We start from the raw sequence: 25,190 nt of genomic DNA, 5'->3' as shown, positions 1-25,190 counted from the left end.
AATTCCCACTGAGATACTAAATATACCTTATCCTCAGAAGCCCGTGAAACTTTCTCCAAACATCAGTATATAAAGTAAATCTCAAGAGACATTTTTAAAAGCGAAATAATACCCTGCATCCTATCTGATCACAATGGATTAAAGCTGGATATCAACAATAGAAATGGCATATCTTTGTCTGGGCCAGGTCAGGAATCGTTGTGCTGTGTCTTTAAGGACAGTGTAATTCTATGGGAGGTGATCTTGTCAATCAGGCCTCACTAGCCAATCAGGCCCTCCAGGTGGCCTGTCAGTCACAAGAGTACAGGGCTCTTCCTGCCGGTGGCAGTTTCAGGCTTGTCTCTGAAAAGGAGCTAGTTCCTTTTTGTGTGTGTGTGTGTGTTCTGTGGTGTGAGTACTGCTACAGGGAGCTGAGTGGAGAGCTTGGAAATCCGGGAAACCACGACATGGTGAGTGAGGGGCTGTTGTGATGGGGAGGAGCAGACGGTGAGGTATTGGAGCCAGTGTGGTGGGTCCGCGCCGGATCTGAGTGGGAACCTGCAGCCAGATTCCCTGTCCTGTAAGTTTCCACATGGTCCATGCAAATCCCTGAGCCCAGGGGCAGGCTTCTGAATAACTTTGGTCTGTGGGTTGGATCTACTCAAGACAGTGTTTCTCTGTGTAGCTTTGGAGCCTATCCTGGCACTGGCTCTGGAGACCAGGCTGGCCTTGAACTCACAGAGATCCGCCTGTCTCTGCCTCCTGAGTGCTGGGATTAAAGGCGTGCGCCACCAACGCCCGGCCCTGAATTGTTGATGTAAAGGATTTGCCGCCCGGGCAACATTTTACATGGGACAAAGTCATACATTGTCTTATTAATGACATTCTCCCTGTAAGTAAGGGGCCTACTCTGTTTCAAAGTCAGTATGTCTAAGTGTTCTATTATTTTTATCTTTTTTTTTGAGACAGGGTTTCTCTGTGGCTTTGGAGGCTGTCCTGGAACTAGCTCTTGTAGACCAGGCTGTTCTCGAACTCACAGAGATCCGCCTGCCTCTGCCTCCCGAGTGCTGGAATTAAAGGCATGCGCCACCAACGCCCAGTTTATTTTTATTGTTAGACCCCCGAAAACTCAAGTATCCGGGGTCTCAGGCCAGGTTCGCGGTCACCCCAATCACCAGGCGGATTCGAGAGCTTGCTGCAAACTGCACAAGGCTTTATTGTAATTTAACGAACTAACCCCATGTTAGCTCGGGTCTTTCACCCACCCGCCATGGCAGACGGCTAGAAAAAGACGGCTCCTTGGGTCTCCCAAAAGATCTTATAGGGCAGCGTAAGGGGAGTGTCTAGGGGGTACGCACAGGCTTACGCACAGGCTCACGATTGGTGTGCTTCCAGGCTTGGAGGGCTTGCCCTGTGTTGATTGGTCAACTGGTTGTTATGGCCCATAGGCCCTCCCAGGGTGGTTGCTATGCTCTCTACGTCATTGCTGTGCGCTTGTCCGTAAAGCACACTCAGAGCCATAAAGCATAGCGCCACCAGCTAACTTCTGATTGGTTCCTTGTCACGAGACAGGCATCTGACTTTCTGGTTTCTAGGACAAGGTCATAGAAGCACATGTTCGACCATTATGGCTGCCAAAAGGGAAGCCAGTTCCTTCATTATCTCCTTTAAAAAAATCAATTATTTATAACATTTTTAAAATGTCATTTTCTTTTTTTGGGGGGGGGGTTCGAGACAGGGTTTCTCTGTGTAGCTTTGGAGCCTATCCTGGCACTTGCTCTGGAGACCAGACTGGCCTCAAACCTACAGAGATCCGACTGCCTCTGCCTCCCGATTTCTGGGATTAAAGGCGTGTGCCATCAACACCCGGCTAAAATGTCATTTTCTTTCAATGCATTACTTTGTTTCTATTTTCCTTTGTTCCCTGTTTAAGAATTTCATTCCATTTTTTCTTAAGTGCTGTTTCTTTCTTTCTTTCTTTCTTTCTTTCTTTCTTTCTTTCTATATATCAGTTTAGAGCATTGGTTTTCAACCTGTGGGGGGTCCCAGCTCCCTTTGGGTGAATCAAATTACCTTATCACAGGACTTGCCTAAGACCACGGGGAAAACACAGATGTTTATATTACAATTCATAACAGCAAAATTATAGTAATAAAGTAGCACTGAAAATAATTTTATGGTTGGGGGTCACCACATCATGAGGAACTGTGTTAAAGGGTCGCAGCATTAGGAAGGTTGAGAACCACTGGTTTTGATCAATGTCTCCTGTAGCTCAGGCTCACCTCACACTATCTAATTGAGAATTGCTTTGAACACCGAATCCTGCTTCTGCTGCCCAGTTTTGGAAAGACAGTCATGCAACTCCTTCCAGGATGGGACTTTACTGGTGTCTGGGAAGGGAAAATAACCAGTAAATGAATATCCTCCAAGTTCTCAAGATTTTATTGTGAATTTACAAAGAAGGAGGAACCTGTGTAAGAATTTCATTCACCAACTGTAAAGCAGGTGTAGTCATAGCACAGAAGGGGAGGGGCAAGAAGAAGGAAGAAAGATTTCCTGCTGTTGACATTAGCCATGTGGAGTCAGGTGATCAATTTCAGATATTCCATAAATGTCCTGACTGGCCATTTCTCAGTTGCATGGATCAGGTGATCAAAAATCTAAATAACAGAACTTATGAAACCAAATTACTGTAGTTACAGCATTTCAACCTAAATAGAAGAACTGGATAAAATGGTGTTGCCCTGCCTAACATAACTGTTTTTTCCAAGTTTAAGATGGTAGTCCTAAGAGAAACTTGGTGTGTTCTCATACAAATCCCTAGTCTCTGGAGCGCATGGCCATAAAGCCTATGTCAACTTTGTAACATAATTTTGGGGGATTATAACTATATTTTTTCCACTGTCTCTTTCCTGCCTCCAAGGCCTCCTATAGCCCCTTCCTTGTGTTCTCATCTATGGCCTCTTTTTGTTTAACAATAGGTACTGTTTGAATGTGACCTGTGTTTGGCTGTAGGACCTCCCAGCTATGAAGCAAAGGGTTGGCTATGCTGGACATTGAGTGTGTAATTGAATGTGTACACATAGGACCCTGTGCCTTGGAAGAGGAATAGGAAGTGCTCTGGGACATTGGAGGATTTTACTAAACTATGAATTTCCCAGATCAGGACCCTGTCTGACTGTAGTGTGGAAGGGCAAAGCTGGGAGAGCCAATGTGGTCTGAGTCATTTGATCTCTCCTCACCCAGTAGGGTAACTGCTAATGTCCTGAAGGCCATCAGGGTCGTCTTCACTAATGATGAACTTCAGGAAGGCTTAGCCATCAGGAGCACCAGTGGGAGGTAGCTTACAGTTTCTTTCCAGGATTCTCCTCTTGTTCTACTGTGGGGAGCTATAAGGAAGACCACAAGCCATGCCATGATGAGTGTGGGGCCCACTGTCCTCAGACCAGGAAGAACAGGTTGGCTGAGCTATCAGAATCTGAACTGCTTGGGCTGGGATGGACCATAAGCCAGAGTGAAGTTCTGTTGGTCCCTGTGTTGACCTGGGCAGTGGCCCTTGGCCTCTGAGTTTTGTTGAATGTGGATTTTCTGGGGAGAGGGATGCTCTGTCATCCTGACATGGGATACTATGAAGTGGTAATATCACTGTCCAGTGTGCACACACAGGAGTTGCTTTTGTTGTGCAGTGGGAAGTCAGATTGAAAAACTGAAGGTCTGGTTTCTAGAAGTTCTGCATGTTACCTTCCACTTTGAGGTTTATCTTACAAATGTTACAGATAGTTTAGAAACTGGTAGGAAGGAGGTGATGAGCGTCATCCTTCAGCAATACATGATTAGAATGTTTTCATCTTTCTGCTGCTGACAGCCACCATGGTGTGATTCGGTGAAGTTAATTTCTAGGTCACAAAAGGAGTTTCTGAGCTTTAGAGGTATTTCATATTAGCATAGTATTTTGCAGGTGTATATGAAAGATGTCACATCTTGTGACATCATCCATGTGGCAGAAAGCAGATGTTAAATTATTCCTCACATTGTCTTTTGATTGGACATCACTGGGGCTGGGTTTGTCTGAAACCACAAGGGGGGCACGAGGGGCTGTAGAGTCATAGAAGACTCTGGAGGAGATCACTTCTATTTGCATCTTTCGGATGAAGCCTACTTTATCAGGGTGGATGATTTTTTTCATGTCATCTTGGATTTTGTTTGCCAGAAATTTATTGAGTAATTTTCCATCAATGTTCATGAAGGAGATAGGTCTGTAATTCTCTTTCTCAGTTGAGTCTTTGTGTTGTTTGTGTATCATGGTAACTGCAGCCTCATAAAAAGAATTTGGAAATATTCCTTCTGTTTCTATTGCGTGGAACAATCTGAGTATTATCGGCATTAGATCTTCTTTGAAATTATGATAGAGTTCTGCACTGAAGCCATTTGGCCCTGCAATTTTTTTGGGGGGAGACATTTAATGACTTCTCTTTCTTTAGGGATTATAGGTCTATTTAAATTATTTATCTAGTCTTGATTTTATTTTGGTATGTGGTACCTATTAAGATAATTGTCCATTTCTTTTAGATTTTCCAATTTTGTGGAGTACAGGTTTTTGAAGCATGGCCTAAAGATTGCCTGGATTTCCTCAGTATCTGTTGTTATTTTTATTTCTCATTCTCTTAATTTGGATATTTTCTCTCTGCCTTTTAGTTGGTTTGGATATCTTGTTGATATCACTGATTCTTGGTGTTGCTCTTTGTTTCCATTTTACTGATTTCAGCATAGACTTTTATTATTTCCAGCTGTTTACTCCTCCTGGGTGAGTTGGTTTTTTTTCTAGAGCTTTCGGGTGTGTTAAGTCATTAGTGTGAGATTTCTCCAAATTCTTTATGTAAGTAATTAGTGTTATGAACTTTCTTCTTAGCACTGCTTTCATAGTGTCCCTTAAGTTTGGATATGCCATGGATTCATTTTCATTGGATTTTAGGTAGTCTTTAATTTCTAGTTTTATTTCTTCCTTGACCCAGTGGTAATTCAGTTGAGAGTTGTTCATTTTCCATGAGTTTGTAGGCTTTCTGTTGTTTGTGTTGTGATCTGGTAAGATTATTGGGGTTATTCCAAATTTTTGTATCTGTTGAGATTTTATTTGTGACCAAGTACATGAACAATTTTAGAGAAGATTCCATGCTGTGCTGAGAAGCAGTTATATTCTTTTTTGGGGGTGAACGTTTCTGTAGATACCCGTTAAGTCTTTTGAATCATAATATCTATTATTTCCCTAATTTCTCTGTTAAGTTTCTGTTAGCATACCTGTCCACTGGTGAGAGTGGGATGTTGAAGTTTCTTACTATTAATATGTGTGATTTGATATGTGATTTAATCTTTAGTAATGTTTCTTGTACAAATGTGGGTGCCCTTGTATTTGGGTCATAAGTGTTAATAATTGAGAATTCATTTTGATGTTTTTTTCCTTTGAATATGAAATGTCCTTCTCCATCTCTTATAATTAATTTTAGTTTGAAGCCTGTTTTATTAGCTATTAGGGTAGCTACACTGGCTTGCTTTTCAGGTCCATTTGATGGGAAATTCTTTTTTTTGTTTGTTTGTTTGTGAGCCTAGCCTTTAACGGCTGAGCCATCTCTCCAGCCCAGGAAATTCGTTTTCTAACTCTTTATTTTGGGATAATGTCTGTCTTTCAAGTTCATGTGTGTTTCCTGTGTGTTGCAGAAGGATGGATCCTGTTTTCATATCCATTCTGTTTTTCTATGTCTTTTTATTGGTGGATTGATACTAAGAGATACTAATCCAAAGTGATTGTTATTTCTTGTTGATTTTCAATTTTTGTCGTGGTGATGTGATGTGTGTGTGTGTGTGTGTGTGTGTGTGTGTGTGTGTGTGTGTTTCCTTTTTGTGTTTTGATGCTGTGAGATTATCTATTGCCTGTGTTTTTGTGAGTACAGCCAACTTCCTTGGGTTGGAGTTCTCCTTCTAGCACTTTCTGTAGGGCTGGGTTGTAGGTATTGTTTAAATCTGGTTTTGTCATGAAATACCTTGTTTTCTCTTTCTATGGTCATCTAAAGTTCTGCTGTGTCTAGTAGAAGAGATCTCCTGGGTAAACTGGGGGCAGTGTGGGTGGGTTGGTAAGATGTGGTGTCTGGTTGGCTGGGATGTGGGTGGAAGGAAGGGCACAGTAATTAGACATATATCTCGATATAGGTCATTTTGGGGTTAGGGAGGGACCTGGTGCTAGAGAATCTCCCAGGAATCCACAAGGATTACCCCAGCTAAGATTCCTAGCAATAGTGGATATGTAGCCTGAACTGGACATCTCTTATAATCAGATAGGTGACTACCCTAGTTGTCATCAGAGAGCCTTCATCCAATAACTGATGAAAACAGATGCAGAGATCCACAGCCAAGTGCTTGTTCTTTGCCATGGCAGAGTCTTTTTTTTATAATGAAAAGAATTGAGAGTCCAGTAATGTTCATAATTAGCACCCAATGTTGTTTCTCAGTTTTTTGTATGTTAACATTATGAACAAACAAATCATAAATATAAAGCATCTGGAATTCTGTTGATTCTCTAGAGCCATCCATCTCTATGTGTGACCAATGTGTATGGACCCCCTGTTTTGGCAGAAATGGTGATGACATGGGGGCTAAACCTAGATTCTAGAATACAATATTCCTGACCTGAGGTGTCATCATGGAGATGAAGCAATTCCCGAAGAAATTTCTTCTATCACAATTTGCACAGACGTGTCTGTTGGAAATATGCATAGTTGCTTTATTCCATAGGATGTTATAGTAGTCTGTCGTGGATGTTGAGGTTGGGGTGTGAGTTCACGTGGGTCTGTGGAACAAAAACTCTGATACACTTTTAATAATGTACTTAGCCTTTCACAGCTGCAGGGGTCTCTAGCTTCAGTGGACTGAATCATTTTAGTTTTCTCTGTATTTACACTTTAGCCAGTATATGATTACCATATACTCAGAACAACTTGAATGAGGCTTCCAAAAATACAATGAAAACTGCAAATCTTGATTCATCAGATACCACAGTTTTCCTTGTTTCCTCAATCAAATAAAGGCATGAGCTGGTATACCCTGTTTGCCCATCTTTCTTGTAGTTGATCATACAATTTTTCTGATGTGTACTGAGTACTAATGATCTGTTTGCTTGTCTCTCTATGTCTTTTAATAAGCATTTCTTTAACATGTCGATATCCCATTCAAAGGTTGCAGAAATGTCAGAGGTGACCCTCCTATTCAGTTTTCCTCTGACGTGACCTTGTGATTACTTTAGAATTTCTGTGTCATGGAATAAGTGCAGGAAGCATGAGAAATATAGTGTATTTTCAAAGATGTTTACATTTATACTGTATAACTTTCTTTTTATACATTTATGGTATATTTTAGAATGCAGGGACATATGACAATGTGCATGTTGACTTCACTCAGGAAGAGTGGGCTTTGCTGGATCCTTCCCAGAAGACTCTCCATAAAGATGTGATATTGGAGACTACAGGATCCTTACTGCTATAGGTAAGACTATGAATTTTCCTTCACATTTTAAAATAAGGGGGCAACTGTTTCTTGGTTATTGATTTTCTTCTGTAATTACAATTGAAACTGAGCAAGGATGATATGAATGAATCAGGCATGTTACTAAGGTTCACTGAATCTTAGAACTTAGAACCTTAGAACTTAAATGTTGCATGACTTCCAATAATATATCAGGCATTTTCTAGTACTATATTTTAGGCTACACAGAAGGTAATTTTAATGTGCAAGCTAATACAAATATGCCTGAGAAGAAATTTTTTTTCAGTTTAAGTAATAAAAATTTTATTTAGAATTTCTGGGATGGTGGTTAAATCTCCCCCCACTCTGGGGGGAGAAGAAATTTTAAGGTGTGTGGAAGTTTTAAAGAAAGCAACAGTGTAATTAAGCACAGCTTAAGGTTCATTGATGATTATTAAATTTCCACAAAACCATATACCAATGCATTTAGTTTCATAGCACTCATATTACATAAGGTATGCACATTGAATAAGTAATAAATACATGTCCAAAACCTTGTAATAATCAAATAGTTCATAGTAAAGCTTGTGTTATTCATATGCTTGTGATTTTGCTAAGTTTAGTGAGAGGAGGGGTAGTTACATTCAAGAGCCAAGGGCGACTGTTGTGGAGAAACCTTATTCTCTACATCATATGTCTGTAAGGAACAGAAAGTTAAATGCTACCAATGCAATGTGGACACCTCTTATTTGTTATTCTTCCTTTATTAGGTATATCATATGTCACTCTCGATACTAGCTATATAAGCATAGGGATATGGAAAGAAGCAACATATCCCTCTCTCTCTCTAAGAACAATTAGAAGATATGTAGCAGCACCCAATTTGAATAGATTTGTTGAATGTGATGCAAATTCACAAGTAATTACTTTTCCAGCTTTCATTGGAAATATCTCAACAAACTCACACTTCATAAAATCCCTATGTGTGCTAGGAATGTATATATACTTCTGTTTGTCCTGTTCGTTTAACAAATGTAGTATGACTCACACTATAGGAAAACTTATGAGTTTTTCTAGTTATCTTCAAATATGTGATAAATCTCATATAGAAAAAAAGATGCTATAAATGTGAGCCTTTGCAGGTATTTTCAAAGATCCAAAACCACCCTTAGAAGCAGGAGCAACATGAGTGTAAAACAGCGATAAAGCCTTAAGACCTGATTTCTCTTTACAATTAGACCAAATTATAAAATTAATTCATACAGATATATTCAACAGTGTAATGGATGTGTTACAATTTTTAACTGTGTCATTTATGAAAGAAGTCATACTGGAGAGAAACCTTCTGAATATTCTCAAAGTGTTAAAGCCTATGCATATCATGGTCATCCTCAAAGGCCTGAAAGACTCCATACTGGAGGGAAGCCTTATAATTGCAATCAATGTGTGAAAGCAGTTGCATATCATACTCATCTTCTAAGTCAGAAAATAACTGATACTGGAGGGAAACCCTATGAATGTAATCAATGCGTTAAGGCCTATGCATATAAGTCTTCTAATGTATAAAATAACCCATACTGGAGAGAAGCACTATGAATGTAATTAATATGGTAGATTCTTTTCACAGGACTGTAGTCTCCAAACACATAAAAGAACACATACAGGAGAGAAAGAAACCCTATGAATGTAGTCGATTCATACTTGTGGTAAAGCCTTTCATGTCACAGTATTTTTTCAACTAATAAAAGAACACATTGGAGAGAAACTCTATGAAAGTATTGTGGTGTCAAGCCTTTCATGTCACATAATTTAATGCATAAAAGAACATATATTGGAGAGAACCTCTATGAAAGTGATGTGTTAAAGCCTTTGCACATCATTGTAGTCTTTGAAATTCTGAGAAAAAAATCATACTGCAGAGCAAATATTAATGTAGTCAGTATGGTAAGGTTTTGTACTTTGTGGTGTTCTTTATACAAGAGTAAAACTTTTAGTGTTCAGTCATTCTGTTATAGCCTGTTCATATCACAAATAGTCTTTGAGGACCTGAAAAAAACTCATATAGAAGAAAGTCTGGCTATAAAGGATTTCATAAGATCTTTAGTCAACACATTCTAGTTATATAAGAGTATTCTGGAGAAAATAATTTCACAGTGTCAACTATCTGTTCAAACAGTATAATGCCTGTCTTTATTTTGTTTGCACTTGCAAACTCATATGGACAAAGCCCTACAAATTTAAATGCTAAAGTAACCCTTTTAGGTTTCCTCTTCAATGACATGAAATAACTAATTCAGGTATAAAACTTCATGAATGTTTATTTGTGCCTTTTCCATTGTGATAAAACATAATGTTTATATCAACTCATGAAAGAGTTTGACTCTTGGTTCCAGAGGGATACAGGATCACAGTGAAAGTGGCATGGCAACAGGTGTCAAACATGGCTGCTACATATCATGATGCTTAGATCTCACATTCTCAACCTGCAGGATGAACCAGAGGGTGGAAACGGGAAACAGTGTGCTTATGTAAACTATGAAAGCATACCCCAGTGACATATTTCCTCCAGCAGGGCATCATTTCCTAATTCATCCCAAATGATACCACCAACTAAGAAGTATTGATATCTCTGACTCCAAGCCTACATGCTTGTTTTCTGTTATATGAAGCAGTCCATGTACTGGAAAACTATAAGCCTTTATATGCCTCAACATCTGGGTTACAGGAATGAATGCATACAAAAGAAAAATAGTCAGGATTGGAAATGTTCAATGATTTTAATTAATTTTTATTTGGTTATGTCAGTGTGTCTTCAGATATATGCATGTGATTAGATCCGTAAACCCTTTAGTCTTCCTTTATTTATTTCTTTTGGGTATATAGTAAGACCTTGTCTAAAACACAATTATCTAACATTTTCAAACTTAAGGAAGAGTTCTGAGAAGAAACAATGAACAACCACATGTCCTTCATTTGGTTGCTACACTTTGCTACATTTACTGGAGGGGATTTTTAGGACATAGGTATATGTCCTTAATACAGAATCCTATTGACTTAAGTAGAACACTTAGAAGAAACACTGTCACACAGTTTATTTAACAAAACGCTACACTGTAGCAACCACAGCTTTGAATTATTTACTACGGGGCAACCTGGGCCTGCTGTCAGGAGCCACCATTCCCTTCCAGAGCAGCCAGCCCCAAACAAAGAGTCCTGTCTTCTAGGCTGGTGACTTGCTCACCACTCAGCTCCTGAGTTCTCCCTACCATTCCTCCCCTCCCCTCCCTCCTGCTGCTGCTCCAACTTGGTCAAATGAGTGTTTCCCTGCCTTTTACTTCCCTCCACTCTATGGAAGACTTAAGCAATAACTTCCTGTTTCCACCAGCTCAGCTGCCATCTTCCTTTTATTTAGAAGTTTGAGTTCACTTCCTGCCAGTGCATGCTCGAGTGTTCTCTCTCTCTCTCTCTCTCTCTCTCTCTCTCTCTCTCTCTCTCTCCCCCTCTCAAGTCAGTCAGAAAAACAATCTCCTATGTGAGTAATGCGCTGATGGCAAATTCATCAAATAAGGAAAAGAAAAGGAGAAAATGGAAAGTTTTCACCAGCCATATTCCATTAAAAATAGGCTGAGGTCTATTACAGATCTTAACTGTTTATTGCACTTTCTTTGTTTTGGTTTTTTTGGTTTTTTGTTTTGGTTTGGTTTGGTTTGGTTTGGTTTGGTTTTTCAAGACAGGGTTTCTCTGTGTAGCTTTGGAGCCTATCCTGGTACTCGTTATGTAGACCAGGCTGATCTTGAACTCATAAAGATCTGCCTGCCTCTGCCTCCCAAGTCCTGGGACTAAAGGCATGTGCCACTACCTCCGGCTTTCTTCACTTTGTTTGTTTGTTTGTTTGTTTAGTTTAGCTTTGTTTTGTTTTTGGAGACAGGGTTTCTCCTTGTAGCCCTGACTATCCTGGACCAGGCTGGCATCATCCCTAGTACTGAGATTAAAGGTGTGTGCACTAACACAAGGCTTGTAGTTTCTTTTTCATTATTTTTTTTTAGAAATCTTTCAATGGTTTATTTGTTTATTGTTTATGTATTAGAGTGCTTCGTCAGCCTGTATGCCTGTATTAGAAGAGGGCATTGGATTCCATTATAGATGGCTGTCAGCCACCATGTGGTGGCTGGGAATTGAACTCAGGACCTCCTTTGGAACAGCAGCCCCTGTTCTTAACCACTGAGCCATCTCTCCAGCCCCAGCACATATATATATACATATATATATATATATATATGGTCTATATATATATTGGTCTTTATTGAGGATAGATTCTTTTCATACAATATATTCTGATCATGGTTTCTCCTTCCCCCAACTCCTTCCTGATCCTCCCTACCTCCCCACCCACCCAAACACCCAACTCCACACACCCTTCTTTCTCCCTCTCATTAGAAAACAAACAGGCAAACAAAAAAAGCAAAAACAGAAGACAGACTAGGACAAAACAAATGGGGGTGGGTGCTGGGGGGGTGGGGAGGGAGAGCCAAAGAAAAAGCAGATAAGAGAAAAAAACACATACAAAGAGACGAACACATACAAATCCCCTAAAAACACAAAATCAAAACCAAAATATATAAGCAAAAGATCTATAAGGTAAAACAGAAAAAAGCACTATGAAATAAAAAAACTCTCCAAAAACACATTGAACTTGTTTTGTGTTGACCATCTTCCGCTGGAATGGGGCCTGCCCTTAAGTATAGTTTGTATGCTCAGCGAGATTTCTGTCTCCACGTTAGATCTCTCCTAGCTACAGAGCAGACTCAATGCTTCCTAGGATGAGGCCTGGTACTTGAGGGAAGCTGAAGTGGTCCTATGATCAGGGCGTGAGGCTCTTGACTGGTTTCTGTTCCTGAGGCTGCTTCGGCTTTTTTCTTCCTCCTTCTCTGTAACAAGCCTCTGTCTTGTTACTCTGCTAGGAGCCCTCAGTCCTATGAATCTAAGATTTAACCAAAAAAAAAAAAAAGCTTCTGTTCCCATCAGGACTGGACTCCAGCTGGTGTCATGGCTTCCCAGGCACGGGTGCTGCACCAACAATTTGAAGTCCTTAGGCAATATCTAGGGACTGGGGACAAAGCAAGGGTGTTCCAGAAGGAAGAAGGGTCCCCAAAGGTGAGTGACCCCGCTTTAGCAAATATCACCTAGCTACTTCAGTGCTAGTTGTTCTTGCAGATCTTGCAGATCTGCATCTTGCAGATGCTAATTCAGTGCTCCTTGTTCTTGCAGAATCTGAGTTTCATTCTGTATAATTCTGATCTTTATATGTTTTTATGCATCCATAAAAACCAATAGAAACAGCCACTTTACAAATAAAAGCCTATGAAAAAGCCTGTGTTGATATGATGTCTGCTGAATAAAAGACCAACATTAGCTTCTCTGTTCACAAAACAATAATCACTAGTTCTACTCAAAATTATCCCAGAGAAATGAAATACAAAATCACTACCATGTACAATAGTATTAAAATCCACCGGATACCTAGGGATATGATACACGACTTGACTAAGACTGGGATACTTTGCATCATAACTGAAAGAGCTAACCAAGTCCTAAGAATAAGAAACCACAAGGTCCTTTTAGAAGGGCCCAGTGAGAGCTTTTAAGTCCAGCTGGCCAGAACTCAGCACTGAGTTGAGAGCCTCTCAAGTGAGAAAAATAGTCAAGAACATCTACAACAAGTAGGGTTTTAGAGTTCCGAATCTAGAATGACTTTTAGCTCTTGCAGGTTACTTTTCTAGACTCATTTGGTATGTGGGTGCATAGTCTAGCTTTAAGAATAGGGGTTGCTGGGCATTGGTGGCGCACACCTTTAATCCCAGCGCTCGGGAGGCAGAGGCAGGCGGATCTCTGTGAGTTCGAGACCAGCCTGGTCTACAAGAGCTAGTTCCAGGACAGCCTCCAAAGCCACAGAGAAAAAAAAAGAAATAGGGGTCATGCTACAGGTAACAGCAGCTGCTCATAAGTCATAAAACATCATCTGTCACCTTTAACAAGCTCCCGAACCATGCCCTGGACACCATACCCTGACACACAGAACTCTGTTGTTCTCCACTTCCTCCCCATAAAACACAGCAGATGATTTTTTTCTTTTTCTTTTCTTTTCTTTTCTTTTCTTTTCTTTTCTTTTCTTTCTTTCTTTTTTGTACTTTTTTTTTTTGTTTTTCAAGACAGGGTTTCTCTGTGCAACAGCCCTGGCTGTCCTGGAACTCAATTTGTAGAGCAGGCTGGCCTTGAACTCACAGAGATCCACCTGCCTCTGCCTCCCTCATACTGGGACTAAAGGCAAGCACCACCACCCAGCTAGCATATGAATTCTAATACCATGAACACACAGCGGGCAGGCCCTCTCCTGTTTACTTGGCATCTCCCTCGCTAACAAGCAAGCTCCCTGGGCCTGTATCATTTCAAAAGCTGGTCTAGCTGACCTCTCCACCTTCTCTATCTCTTTTCATCTTCAGAGACATCAGATATTTGTGTCCCTACATGCTTTTATTGTCTTCTATCCAGTCACCATTACACACAGGCCTATGTGAATGTTTGAACACACGTTCCCTAAAAATCTTTGGGTTGTGGGTTTTTTGTTTTGTTTTGTTTTTAATAGTGGGAGCATTCTTTGTAAATTTTTAAGATTTATTTTGTGTGTATGAGTGTTTTTTTTTTCTGCATGTATGGAAGTGAAGCACCTACATGTCTGATGTCTTTAGAGGTCAGAAGAGGGCGCTGGATGCTCCAGGAACTAGTTACAGACAGATGGTTGTGAACCACCACGTGAGTCACAGGAATCGAACCTTGGTCCTCTGCAAAAGCAGTGAGTGCTCTTAACTACTGAGCCATCTCAGCAAGGCCTATAGGTAGTTATTACTAACTTCATTTTAGAACACTTAAAATAGTCAACAAAGAGAAACTGAGTAGCTTGCCCCGGGCTACTAAATCAGTAAGTAGAAGAAATGTCTTCAGGAAAATTTTAGTCACTTTTTTTTTTCAAGACAGGATTTCTTTGTGTAGCCTTGGCCATCTTGGAACTAGCTGTGTAGACCAGGCCAGCTTGGAACTCAGAGATCCACCTTCCTCTGCCTCCCAAGTGTTAGGATTAAAGGTATGTGTCACCACCATTGGCTTTAGTCACTATTTTAATTCACTAAGAAGCAAGGGTAATGGCTAGTAAAGAAAGAAAACTCTAAGCCAATAATATTTAGAAGGGAGAAATCCAAAGTTCCTTCATTTAACTAAAACCTGAGAACATTCATTATTTCCACTATCAAATACTTACTTAAGACTGTTATATATTAATAAACTCCTTTTCTCTGGGAACTTTCAGTTCATTCTGGGAGCCATGTTGTTTTATACAACATAGTGATCTGAGAAAGATGTCCCCAGAACTTTGGAGGGAGCTCAAAGGAGGGCACTTAGCCAGCCTTAAGAATAACATCTCCACAGGTGGTGGTGGCACAAGCCTTTAATCCCAGCACTCAGGAGGCAAAGGCCAGCCTGATCTACAGAGTAAGTTCCAAAACAGCCAGGGTTATACAGAGAAGCCCAGTTTTGAGAAATAAAACAAAACAAAAATCAGAGCAGCAAGAGCAGAGAAGCAGACATTTCACTAAATGGAGGAAAAGGGACAGGAGTCTCTCAGACAGAGAGAATGGAATGCACAGAGACCAGAGCATAGCTCATGCTCAGAAGCTTTACAGTGTACCCCACCTCCTCTAATGCAGCCTTTGCAATCTTGGCTGAAATCAGCATAGTACAGGGGCATAAGGGCTCACACCTGTAATCCTGATGCTGGAGAGACAGAAGCAGGAGTTCCAGACCCACCTGGGCTACAGAGTGAGACCCTCTCTAACAAATAGTAGTAAAACTGTGCATGTAGCTCACTTGGTAGATGGGTCTAGAGTGAGCTTCTCTTAGTTTGAGTCTCAGCCCTGCATAAACCAAGTGTGCTGGCACACACACACACACACACACACACACACACACACACACACACACACACACCCCAGTAATCCCAGCAGTTAGGAGAGGGATGTGGAGGCAGGAGGATCAAAAGTTCAGGCTCATTCTTGTGCTACATAAAGAGTTTAAAGTTGGGTGGTGGTGGTACATGCCTTTAATCCCAACACTCACGAGGCAGAGGTAGGTGGATCTCTGTGAGTTCGAGGTCAGCCTGGTCTACAGAGAGAGTTCTATCTAGGACAGCCAGGGATACACAGAGAAACCCTGTCTCAAAAAACAACAACAAAAAGTTTAAGGATAGCCTGGGTTACACAGAGAAATCGTGTCTCAACAAACAAACAAACGATTTTAAGGACAGCCTGGGATACATGAAGCTTGTCTCTGTAATAATAATAACAATCACACTAGCAATCAGTACAGAACAAGGAAGGCAATGGTCCCATTATGTTTAGGACTGACAAAACTCAACATGGCGGGTTTTTCTCTTGCTATCATCCTCTAAGGCACATGTGGCATAGAAATGCATTAGAGAAGACTAGTATTTGTTCAAATATTCTTTCAAATGGTAATCTGAATGAAATGCCTATGGCGCTTTTCAGAATGATCTCAGAACTCCCTGCTGATCGCCGGCCGGGTCTGACTCTTCTGCCTCTATCCCTACCCCACCCCAAATTCTCACCCCTACCCTCCTCCCAACCTTGGTACTTGCTGTCCTCTGCTAGTCTACTCTCTTGTCCTCTGGGGTCCAGCTTGCTCTGCTTCCTGGCTTCAGCTTCTGCTCCACTCCTCGAAGCTTTCTCTGACCTTGAGTTGGCTCACTCCCTCCAAGCTCACCTTTCCTGGAAACCAGCGTGTCCTCTCCCCGACTCCTGCTTTCTTTTCCTCACTTGAGGTTCTCCAGCTCGGGACACACTGGTGACTTTCCCCAACTGCCTTACTACCTGTCTTCCCTCTTAGAATGGCAGATACACGAAGGTGAACTCTCGTTTCTTTTCTGTTCCTTGATGACGCGTTTCCAGAACCCACACTGGTACGCATGTGCCCGGCAAGGGGAGGACCTTCAGCAAATATTAGTTGGATGGATAAATTTAGACAGATGAGAAGAGAAAAATACATGCCCAGATGGTTTCCCCTGAAGACAAGAAATGAACGGTAAAAAAAAGAAAGAATAAAAATACCTGCCAGAGCAGCTCAGGTGCCCATTGATGAACGAATCCTAAGTCAATGTGGTATAAGCATGCAGGGGATATTATTCCACCTAAGAAAGAACATTGATTCTCCTTTGGGGGAATCATGCTAAAAGAAACGAGTAGTCTCAAAAAGGAAAATCCTGTCCCTTCCCACTTAGATTAGGCACCCAAAGGAAAATTCATAGAGACAGAAAGCAAGACCGCAGGTGTCCGAGGTTGGGGGGGGGGTTGAGGAGAATGGCACAGGAAGCTGCTTTAATGGAGGTACAAGTTTGATTTTTTTTTTCAAGAGGAAAAGCGTCTGGAGATCTGTTGCAAAACAACAACTGCACTCAACCCTCTGAACCGTATACTCTGAATTGTTTAAGTGATGGCTTTGTTTTTTTTAGGCCTAGAGAACGCAAGTGAGACAGAGAGTGTGCATAGAGGGTGGGTCACTGGGCCTGCAAGTCACTGAGGAGCTAATCTGGATACTTCAGGGTTCATAGCCAAGTCACATCCAAAGAAGCTGGCAGACATAGAGATCCTTAGCGTGAAGGGACGACACATCCTGGGAAGCACGAGAGGATGCTAGCCATGGAGATCAGGCCCTGCTGTTTTGCTGTTTCAGCAGTCAGCAGAGTGACTAGCACAAGTCAGGTGCTCAATAAATATTTGTTCAATAAATAATCTTGACAAAGAAGCACAGTGCTTTGTAAGTAATGGATAACTAATAAATATTTAATTGTGATATCACAGCCTTACAAATGTTATCTAAAATAAAATAGTTAAAAACTGCATTGTACTGGTATGAGTTCAACATTTAAGATCTTTCAAGATATTAATTGTGATTTTTTAAGACCCTCATAGCAGTATTACTTTTAGGAGAGCAGGTTCACTATTTGGCTTGTTATTCAGAAGCCTGTTCTTTAAGCAAAGAGCTATGGCATAAAAATATATTCCCCCAGAGCCATTATATATTTGTATAACATCTTCAGAGAATTGAGGATGTATTTTATTATGAGTTTTGTGATGGTTGAATAGATCTGTTTTCCCAATTATCTATATGCCTACAGTTCTTCTACAGTTATTCTTTAAAGAATAAAATACGGGGGCTGGAGAGATGACTTAGAGGTTAAGAGCACTGGCTGCTCTTCCAGAGGTCCTGAGTTCAATTCCCAGCAACCACATGGTGGCTCACAACCATCCATAATAAGATCTGGTGCCCATTCAGGCCTGGAGGCAGAATGCTGTATACATAAATAAATAAATAAATAAATAAATAAATCTTTTTTAAAAAAAGAATAAAATAGTTCAAAAATGTCATATAGTATGCCCCAAACTGCATACAATTTTACCCATCAGCTAAAATAAGTGAAATTTCTAAGTAATACCAATTTTGTAAGCCAGGCACTGGTGGCACACGCCTTTAATCCCAACACTCAGGAGGCAGAGGCAGAGGCAGGCAGATCTCTGTGAGTTTGAGGCCATCCTGGTCTACAGAGAAACCCTGTCTCTAAAAACAAACAAAGAGAGAGAGAGAGAGAGAGAGAGAGAGAGAGAGAGAGAGAAAGAAGGAAATGCCTCTAGGAGAGTAGGAGAGGATTAGGCATAAAATAAGCATCAGTACCAGCTGTTATTACTCATCTTTTTGTTGTTGTTGTTTTAAGAGGGTTTGTTTTATTTATGTGTGGTTGTTCTTGTGCCAGTTGTGTGTGTTGCTATGCCTGAGGTGGCCAGAAGAGGGCACCCGTTGTATTCTCTGGAACTAGAGTTGCTGGAGGTTGTGAACCACCAGATAGGATGAGTGCTGGGAACACAACTTGGATCCTCTAGAAGAGCAAAATGTGCTCTTGACCACCGAGCCATCTCTCCAGCCCTTACTCATCTTTTAAGACTGTTAAAGCCTCTTGTTTACAGAGGATTGGTTGCTGTCAGCCTTAGTTGGCTGTCCCCACGCTTCTTTAGGCGTGCAGCCGGCACACTTGGAACCATTGGGCGGTGGAAGACTGAGCAAGAATGATGACTCAGCATTGGCTCAAGACAAACATGAGTAGTGTTTGCTCCTCAATTAAGTTGACACTTTTTTCTAATCTGACAAGAAAAAAATGAAATGTCCAAATTAATTGTGATAATTCTTTCTGTCTGTCTCCATGCAAATCTGGGTTTCCTTAAAAGATAACTCAAGCCTGGAGCCATGGTCTGGTGGTTAAGAGCACTTACTGCTCTTGCAGAAGACCATGATCAGAGTTCAGTTCCCAGCACCAATGTCAGGTGGTTCATAACCAACTGTAACCCCAGCTCCAGGGGATCTAAAGCCTTCATCTGGCCTATACAGGCACCCCACATACATGTACACACATAGGCACGCATACATGTGTGTACACAAAGGCACCACCCCCACTCGCACAACATAAATAATAAAATAAAACGTTTTTTTTTTTAAAGACAGTTCAAATCTTTTCTGCAATCTCCTCCTCTCTTTTTGAATTCTCAGTGAAAATACTTGCCAGAGTAGAATTAGCTTCACCAAATAAATATTTGAGCTTTATACAGATTCAGTTTATTTTAGGGCCTTCTCCTTGAAAATTTTCAAGCCAGTCTGGGTGTTATCCTCCTGAGTCTACTTTTGAAGGAGCCAATACATACAGCCAAAGGGTAAGTCTGTGGGCACAGAGCTTGGTTACAGCTCCACCTAGTGGCCATGTTTTAGCACTTTTAAAATGTCTCTAAAATTTACTTTTTTTTTATGTTTGAGAATTTCATACATGCATATAATGCAGTGGTTCTCAACCTTCCTAATGCTGAGACCTTTTAATACAGTTCCTCATGTTGTGCTGACCCCAACCATAAAATTATTTTTGTTGTTACTTTAAAACTGAAATTTTGCTGGGCAAATATCTGTGTTTTCAGTGGTCTTAGATGACCTCTATAAAAGGGTTGTTTTATCTGTTCATGTATTTATTTTATGTGTATGAGTGTTTCACGTGTGTGTGGGGGGGCAACACCCGTGTGGCTGGTGTACGAGAAGGTCAGGAGAGGCATTTGGATCCCCAGGGAATGGGATTACAGTTGGTTGCCAGCAGCCATGTGGACGCTGGGAATCACACCAGTGTCCTCTGCAAGAACAAAAAGTACTCTTGATGACTGAGCCATCTCTCCAGCCCCGTATTTATTTATTTTTGAGAAAGGAGTCCCATTTATCTCAGACTGGCAGAACTTGCTATGTAGCCAAGACTAGCCTGGAATTTTTGAGAATACTCCTGCCTTAGGCTCCTAACCCTTGGGTTGCAGGCATGCCCCATCATGGTCCACTCATTTTACTGTCTACATTTGCAATAGTCACGAATCATTCCAGACCTTTCTAGCGTTTTAAGCAGCAGCTCTTTGCATTATTAATCCTCCCTCTATGTACCGTTAGATCTCATCAACAGAGCGGGAATTTAAGGGCGTGCTGCAAGACCTATAATAACACAGTGCTAAAGACCTCCCTTCCTCTCTTAAGATCAGAGGGACCCCTGCACAGAGGCAGAGCGCAGGACACCTGTTTCTTTGGGCCCTTTGCCCAGGGCCAAGGCACCCCTCCCTTTTGCACACTTTCTTCTAAACAATCATCTTCTCCCATCTTTTGAAACCAAACAATTCCGTCAAAAATAGAGTTTCAGGCATTAAATCAGGAAATGGTACTAAACAAACGGAAATGTTTTGCTTTTAATACCAAAGCCATTTGTTTACATTTAGAAATCGTTTCCATCCAAAGCCCCTTATCGAAAAGAAGCACAGGTCATCAATCAAAACGAGACTTTATAGATAAGAAACAAACCCTGACCTAACAATTGTAGTGAACACCAACAGCTCTCCTTGGCAGTTTTGCTGAGTCATTTTTCAGGAAACGGGCTGCCCACGGAGATTTCTACAGGAGAAACAATCAACGCTATTTTCATATTAATAACCTCCAGTTGCCTTATTGTTTTCAAAACTTTTGTTAATAAATGTTTTCCTGTTGGGTGGAAAAAAAACATTAATCAGAACACAAAGCCTAATCAGGTTTATTTTTATGCATTTGGAATTCTTTTCTTCAGTAAGTGATATTTAATATAATTAAATAAGAGTTAATAATTGTAAAATACCCTCATTCAGAGAACATAACATCAGGAAATATTTTTTCTTTCTTTTTTTTTTTTTTGCATTGGCCTTACAAACTCAACTACAAACTCACCCTGAATTTTAAATATCGATGTGTCTACATCTATATCTATCTTCAGGTAGGTAAAGAGCTAGACAGATGTGTGTGTATTGTGACTATTCTATATTAGAGACTTTGGTGTTGAAGTGCCTGGCTTGAATCCTGCTTCTGCTACTTATTGGTTAAGTATATATCTCTGTGCCTGGGTTTCTTTTTCTACATACCAGACAAACCCCTATCCCAAAAGTCTGTTAAGATATTCAGCAAACTAATGATGCTACAATTTTAGATCAGCACCAGGAAAAGCAATACACCAAGAAAGTGTTAGCCATTGCTTAATGAGTGAGCACCATGTACCATTGAAGATGGCTTTGTCAAAAGAGCTGTGTGCCTCTCTCTCTCTCTCTCTCTCTCTCTCTCTCTCTCTCTCTCTGTGTGTGTGTGTGTGTGTGTGTGTGTGTAAGAACAAAACTTGCAGGAGTAAGTTCTCTCCCTCAACCATGTGGGCTGCCAGAATCAAACTCAAGTGTTGAGGCTTAGCAGCAAGCAGGCTTACCTGGTGAGATGTCTCACCAGCCCCCCACCTTCGTTGTTGAGACAAAGTCTCTCACTGAACTGGGAGTTAATCAATTCAGCTAGACTGGTTGGCCAATAAGCTCCAAGGATCCTTCAATACACACACACACACACACACACACACACACACACACACACACACACACACACACCAGTGCTGGGCTTCCAGAGGCACATTTCTGAGCCAGGCTTTATATAGTGCAGGGGATCTAAACTTGGGTTTGCATGCCTGAGTGGCAACACTTTACTGATTGACCCATCTCCAGCTCCAAGGAGCATTTTTATTTTTTGTTTGGTGAGTAAAATTAGTTCTTTGTTTTTTGTTTTTTTGTTTTTTTTTCTCTAATGAGTACTCATGGATGTTTCTTTAAAGCCTAATGGTTAGAGGTTTGAAAAGCTCAATGACCCCAAAAAACATTAGGAGACTACAGATTTCAGGTGCTTATAAAATTATTTCCTATGTGCTTCTCTCTGGTTTGTAAATTTAATCATTGATCTTTCAAAATAAAACTACATATTTAAGACTTTAGAGGTATATGCCTATATTCCCAGCATTCCAAGGGCTGAGGCAGGAGGATTACCACAAGTTCAAGACTAGCCTGGAATACTTAACAAGTCTCTGTCACAAAATAACAAAAAGTAAAAAAAAATAATAATTGAAAACTCCTCTGTGTTTCCAAGCCCTTCTGAAGCCCAGAGGTCAGTAGAGAAAGTTCTCCATTGTTTCATCTTGATGGAGAAGGCTGAGGTTTGGCTGCAGTCAACATCAGAGCTTCACATGTCCACACTAACTGGAAGGCTCTGTCTCTAAACCCCAAAGCAGAATTCAACACAGATCTGCCTGATGCTCTGTTCACATCTACCCTATAAGACATTGCTTCCCTGGCTCATTGGATGGTTACAACTTGGAGCCATCCTTTTAAAAACTGCTTTTACTACCATACAGTAATTGTGAATAATGATGGCTTTCATTATGACATCTTTATAGATGTGAATAATGTATTTTGATTATGTTCAACCCCCCATTACCCACTGTTGTTGTCCCCCTTCCCTCTCTTACTAATCTTTCTTCTCAATTAGCTCTACCCCCTTCTATTTTCGTGTCTGTGTGTGTGTGTGTGCTCTCCCAATCACTTTCATTAGAGTTCTTTATAGAAGTATGGATAAGAATTGCTTACAGGAGCATGGGATCCTTACCAATGGCTACACCACTTAAGAAAATATCTCTCCCTCCCCAGTCAACCATTAACTCAGTGGGTAGGGAGTATCCCAGGAGCCTCTCCCTCCATGCCAGAATGTTGCTGGGTCCAGTCTTGTGGAGATCTTGTGCAAGTCATCTTGGGTGCTATGAGTTCAAGAGAACCACAGACATGCCATACCCAGAATTCAGAGTTTCACAACTCCTTCTGCCCCCACGCTTCCTCTGGCTCCTGCCCTGTCTCGCCCTGTCTTCCATAGTGTCTCCTGAGCCTTAGAGGAAATGATACAGATGTCTCATTTATGTCTATTCAACAGTCATTGCTTCTCTGTACTTTGAGCACATGAGTCTCTAAGGTTATTGCTGATGGCTGCAAACAGACTCTTCCCTGGCCAAAGCTATTGGAAAGGCATAAATAAGCACAGGGCGATCCCTTCTCTTGGAAGCTTCCATTATGCAATCCAGAGGTAATCACCCATTTGCTCTGCCAGACTTCTGGAACTTATTCTTGGGAACAAAGGGTAGGATCAGCATCAGAAAGATAGCCACAAATCTAGGGGTCAGGGAATCAGTAGAAAAAGGATCCAGTTAGCAGTCCCTTTAGTGTTTCTGGGTTGCTTTGACATTCTCTCAACAGCCACTTAAGGACCCCACTATGGCAGAAGAAGGCTGCATCCTCATTTGGCTTTCGTCATAGCTTCCCAGCTTCTCTTTAGCTTGTTTTATAAATGTCATGATCTCCCCAAGATTTTAAAAGTTCTTTCTTAAATTTTCTTTTCTCCTTACTCTAGATTCCTGTGTGCTCATGTTTCCTGTGTAAACCAATCAGAAGGCACCTTGGCAAAGACAGATCTTTACAGCATACAAAAAGATTATTCCACAACAGTGGATGCTATTCCTGTTATTTGGAATGGGCTTCTGGTTATTCAATGGACTTCTCTGTGTTCAAGATTCACCACGCACAGCTCTGCCCTCACCTGAAAGCCACTGTAGGTTCCTAATTGTATAGGAAAGTTTTGGACAAGATTTAGATGCTGTATAAGGAATACTAAACTAATAAAATTTTCTTCCTTCCTCCCTTTTTTGTTTGTTTTTGTTTCTTTGTTGCTTTGATTTTTAGCTTGTAGACCAGGCTGCCCTCAATCTCATAGAGATCCACTGCCTCTGCCTCCTATTTGCTGGGATTAAAGGTGTCTCCCATGCCCAGCTAAGTTTTTTTCATCTCTGGGTGTTTTCACCTTTGAACTCATACATGGATGTCTTTGTGAATGCTTGTTGATAGCATTAATGAAGTAATTAGGTAAAATAGAACCAGTTTAAGCAGTGAGTTGCTTCTTCTTCCTGTACCCATTCTTTTGTCTTTTGGTCGGTGGCTTGGTTATTTGTCTGTCTGGAAGTTGGTTGATTTTTTTGGGGAGGGATAGGTCCCACAGTAGCTCAGGTTGGTTTTGAATATGATCCTTTTGCTTCAGCCCTGTGCATGCTGGGATTACAGACATGTATCACCTCACCAGGTTTCACTCCCCATAATCTCTTCAAATTTCCCACTGCTGACTATCTCTTTCTCTGGATTGGCCACTACTCAGAAATATTGACGAAGCAAACAGCCTGTCTGACAAAACTTTTGGGAGTAAGTTTGGTTTGCAGGCCCTGACACACTCTGGCCCCTTACAGAGTAAGACTTAAGAGAATGACTGAGGTGAAGTCCTTCGTTCCAAACGCATGATGACAGAAAGGAAGTTTCCACTAATACCGGCTTCTACAGGGCTGCAGTTCAGTGGATGATCTGCATGCTTCCTTTTTACTTCTAAACACACGTGTCCCTTTGTTTCTCAGGAAGCGATCATCATGTAGCCACGGGAATCAATGAGTGCAGAGGAAATGTTGCAGGGGAATAATGGAGCCAACTAGCTCAACTCCACAAAAGTTGGTCACATCCTTAAACAATTAAAGAACAGGCATCCAAAGGCTCTTGAAGGAAGTGTGGTGTTTTGACAGTAACTTTTGCCATAAGTAAAGGAATTCCAAAATGCTAAAACATTTGTAAAATGTGAACCAAGCCTGCTGCTCATGCTTTCATCTCAATAGCCCTAATGCCCACTTGCCACAGTATTCCCATTCTATCAATAAACTCTGAGTTTAAATGACTTTCCAAAGACAAATGTGACACTCCAATGGATGTCCCCACACCCAGAAGGACATACAAACAGTGCATATTTGATTTGATGGCTTATTAAATACATACATACATACATACATACATACATACAAGGACATGAAGATGAAGTTTCGAGGGTATAGAAATGGGGGGTTTAGAGGAGTTAAGAAATTGGGGTGAATATGATCACTATACTTTCTATGAAACTCTCTCTCTCTCTCTCTCTCTCTCTCTCTCTCTCTCTCTCTCTCTTGGTTTTTTAAAACAGGGTAGTTTTGGAGCCTATCCTGGCACTCATTCTGTAGACCAGGCTGGCCTTGACCTCACAGAGATCCGCCTGTCTCTGCCTCCTGATTGCTGAGATTAAAGGCATGTGCCACCAACGCCAGGCTTCTATAAAATTCTTAAGTAATTATGTTG

At 41.0% G+C, this 25,190-nt stretch overlaps 1 long non-coding RNA gene across 1 annotated transcript; it reads left to right on the top strand.

Annotated features, from left to right (window-relative positions):
* The first annotated feature begins 292 nt into the window (after positions 1 to 292).
* Positions 293 to 23,694, top strand: LOC113837872. Its single transcript, XR_003488546.2, has 3 exons — positions 293 to 449; positions 7,384 to 7,509; positions 23,404 to 23,694. It is a non-coding gene; the product is annotated as an uncharacterized LOC113837872 (long non-coding RNA).
* Positions 23,695 to 25,190: the final 1,496 nt, after the last annotated feature.

The sequence above is a fragment of the Cricetulus griseus genome, unplaced genomic scaffold, assembly GCF_003668045.3.
Source record: "Cricetulus griseus strain 17A/GY unplaced genomic scaffold, alternate assembly CriGri-PICRH-1.0 unplaced_scaffold_77, whole genome shotgun sequence".
In the NCBI taxonomy this organism is placed as follows: domain Eukaryota; kingdom Metazoa; phylum Chordata; class Mammalia; order Rodentia; family Cricetidae; genus Cricetulus; species Cricetulus griseus.
The sequence above is the reverse complement of the archived record's forward strand: the minus strand, read 5'-3'. Positions and strand labels throughout refer to the sequence as shown.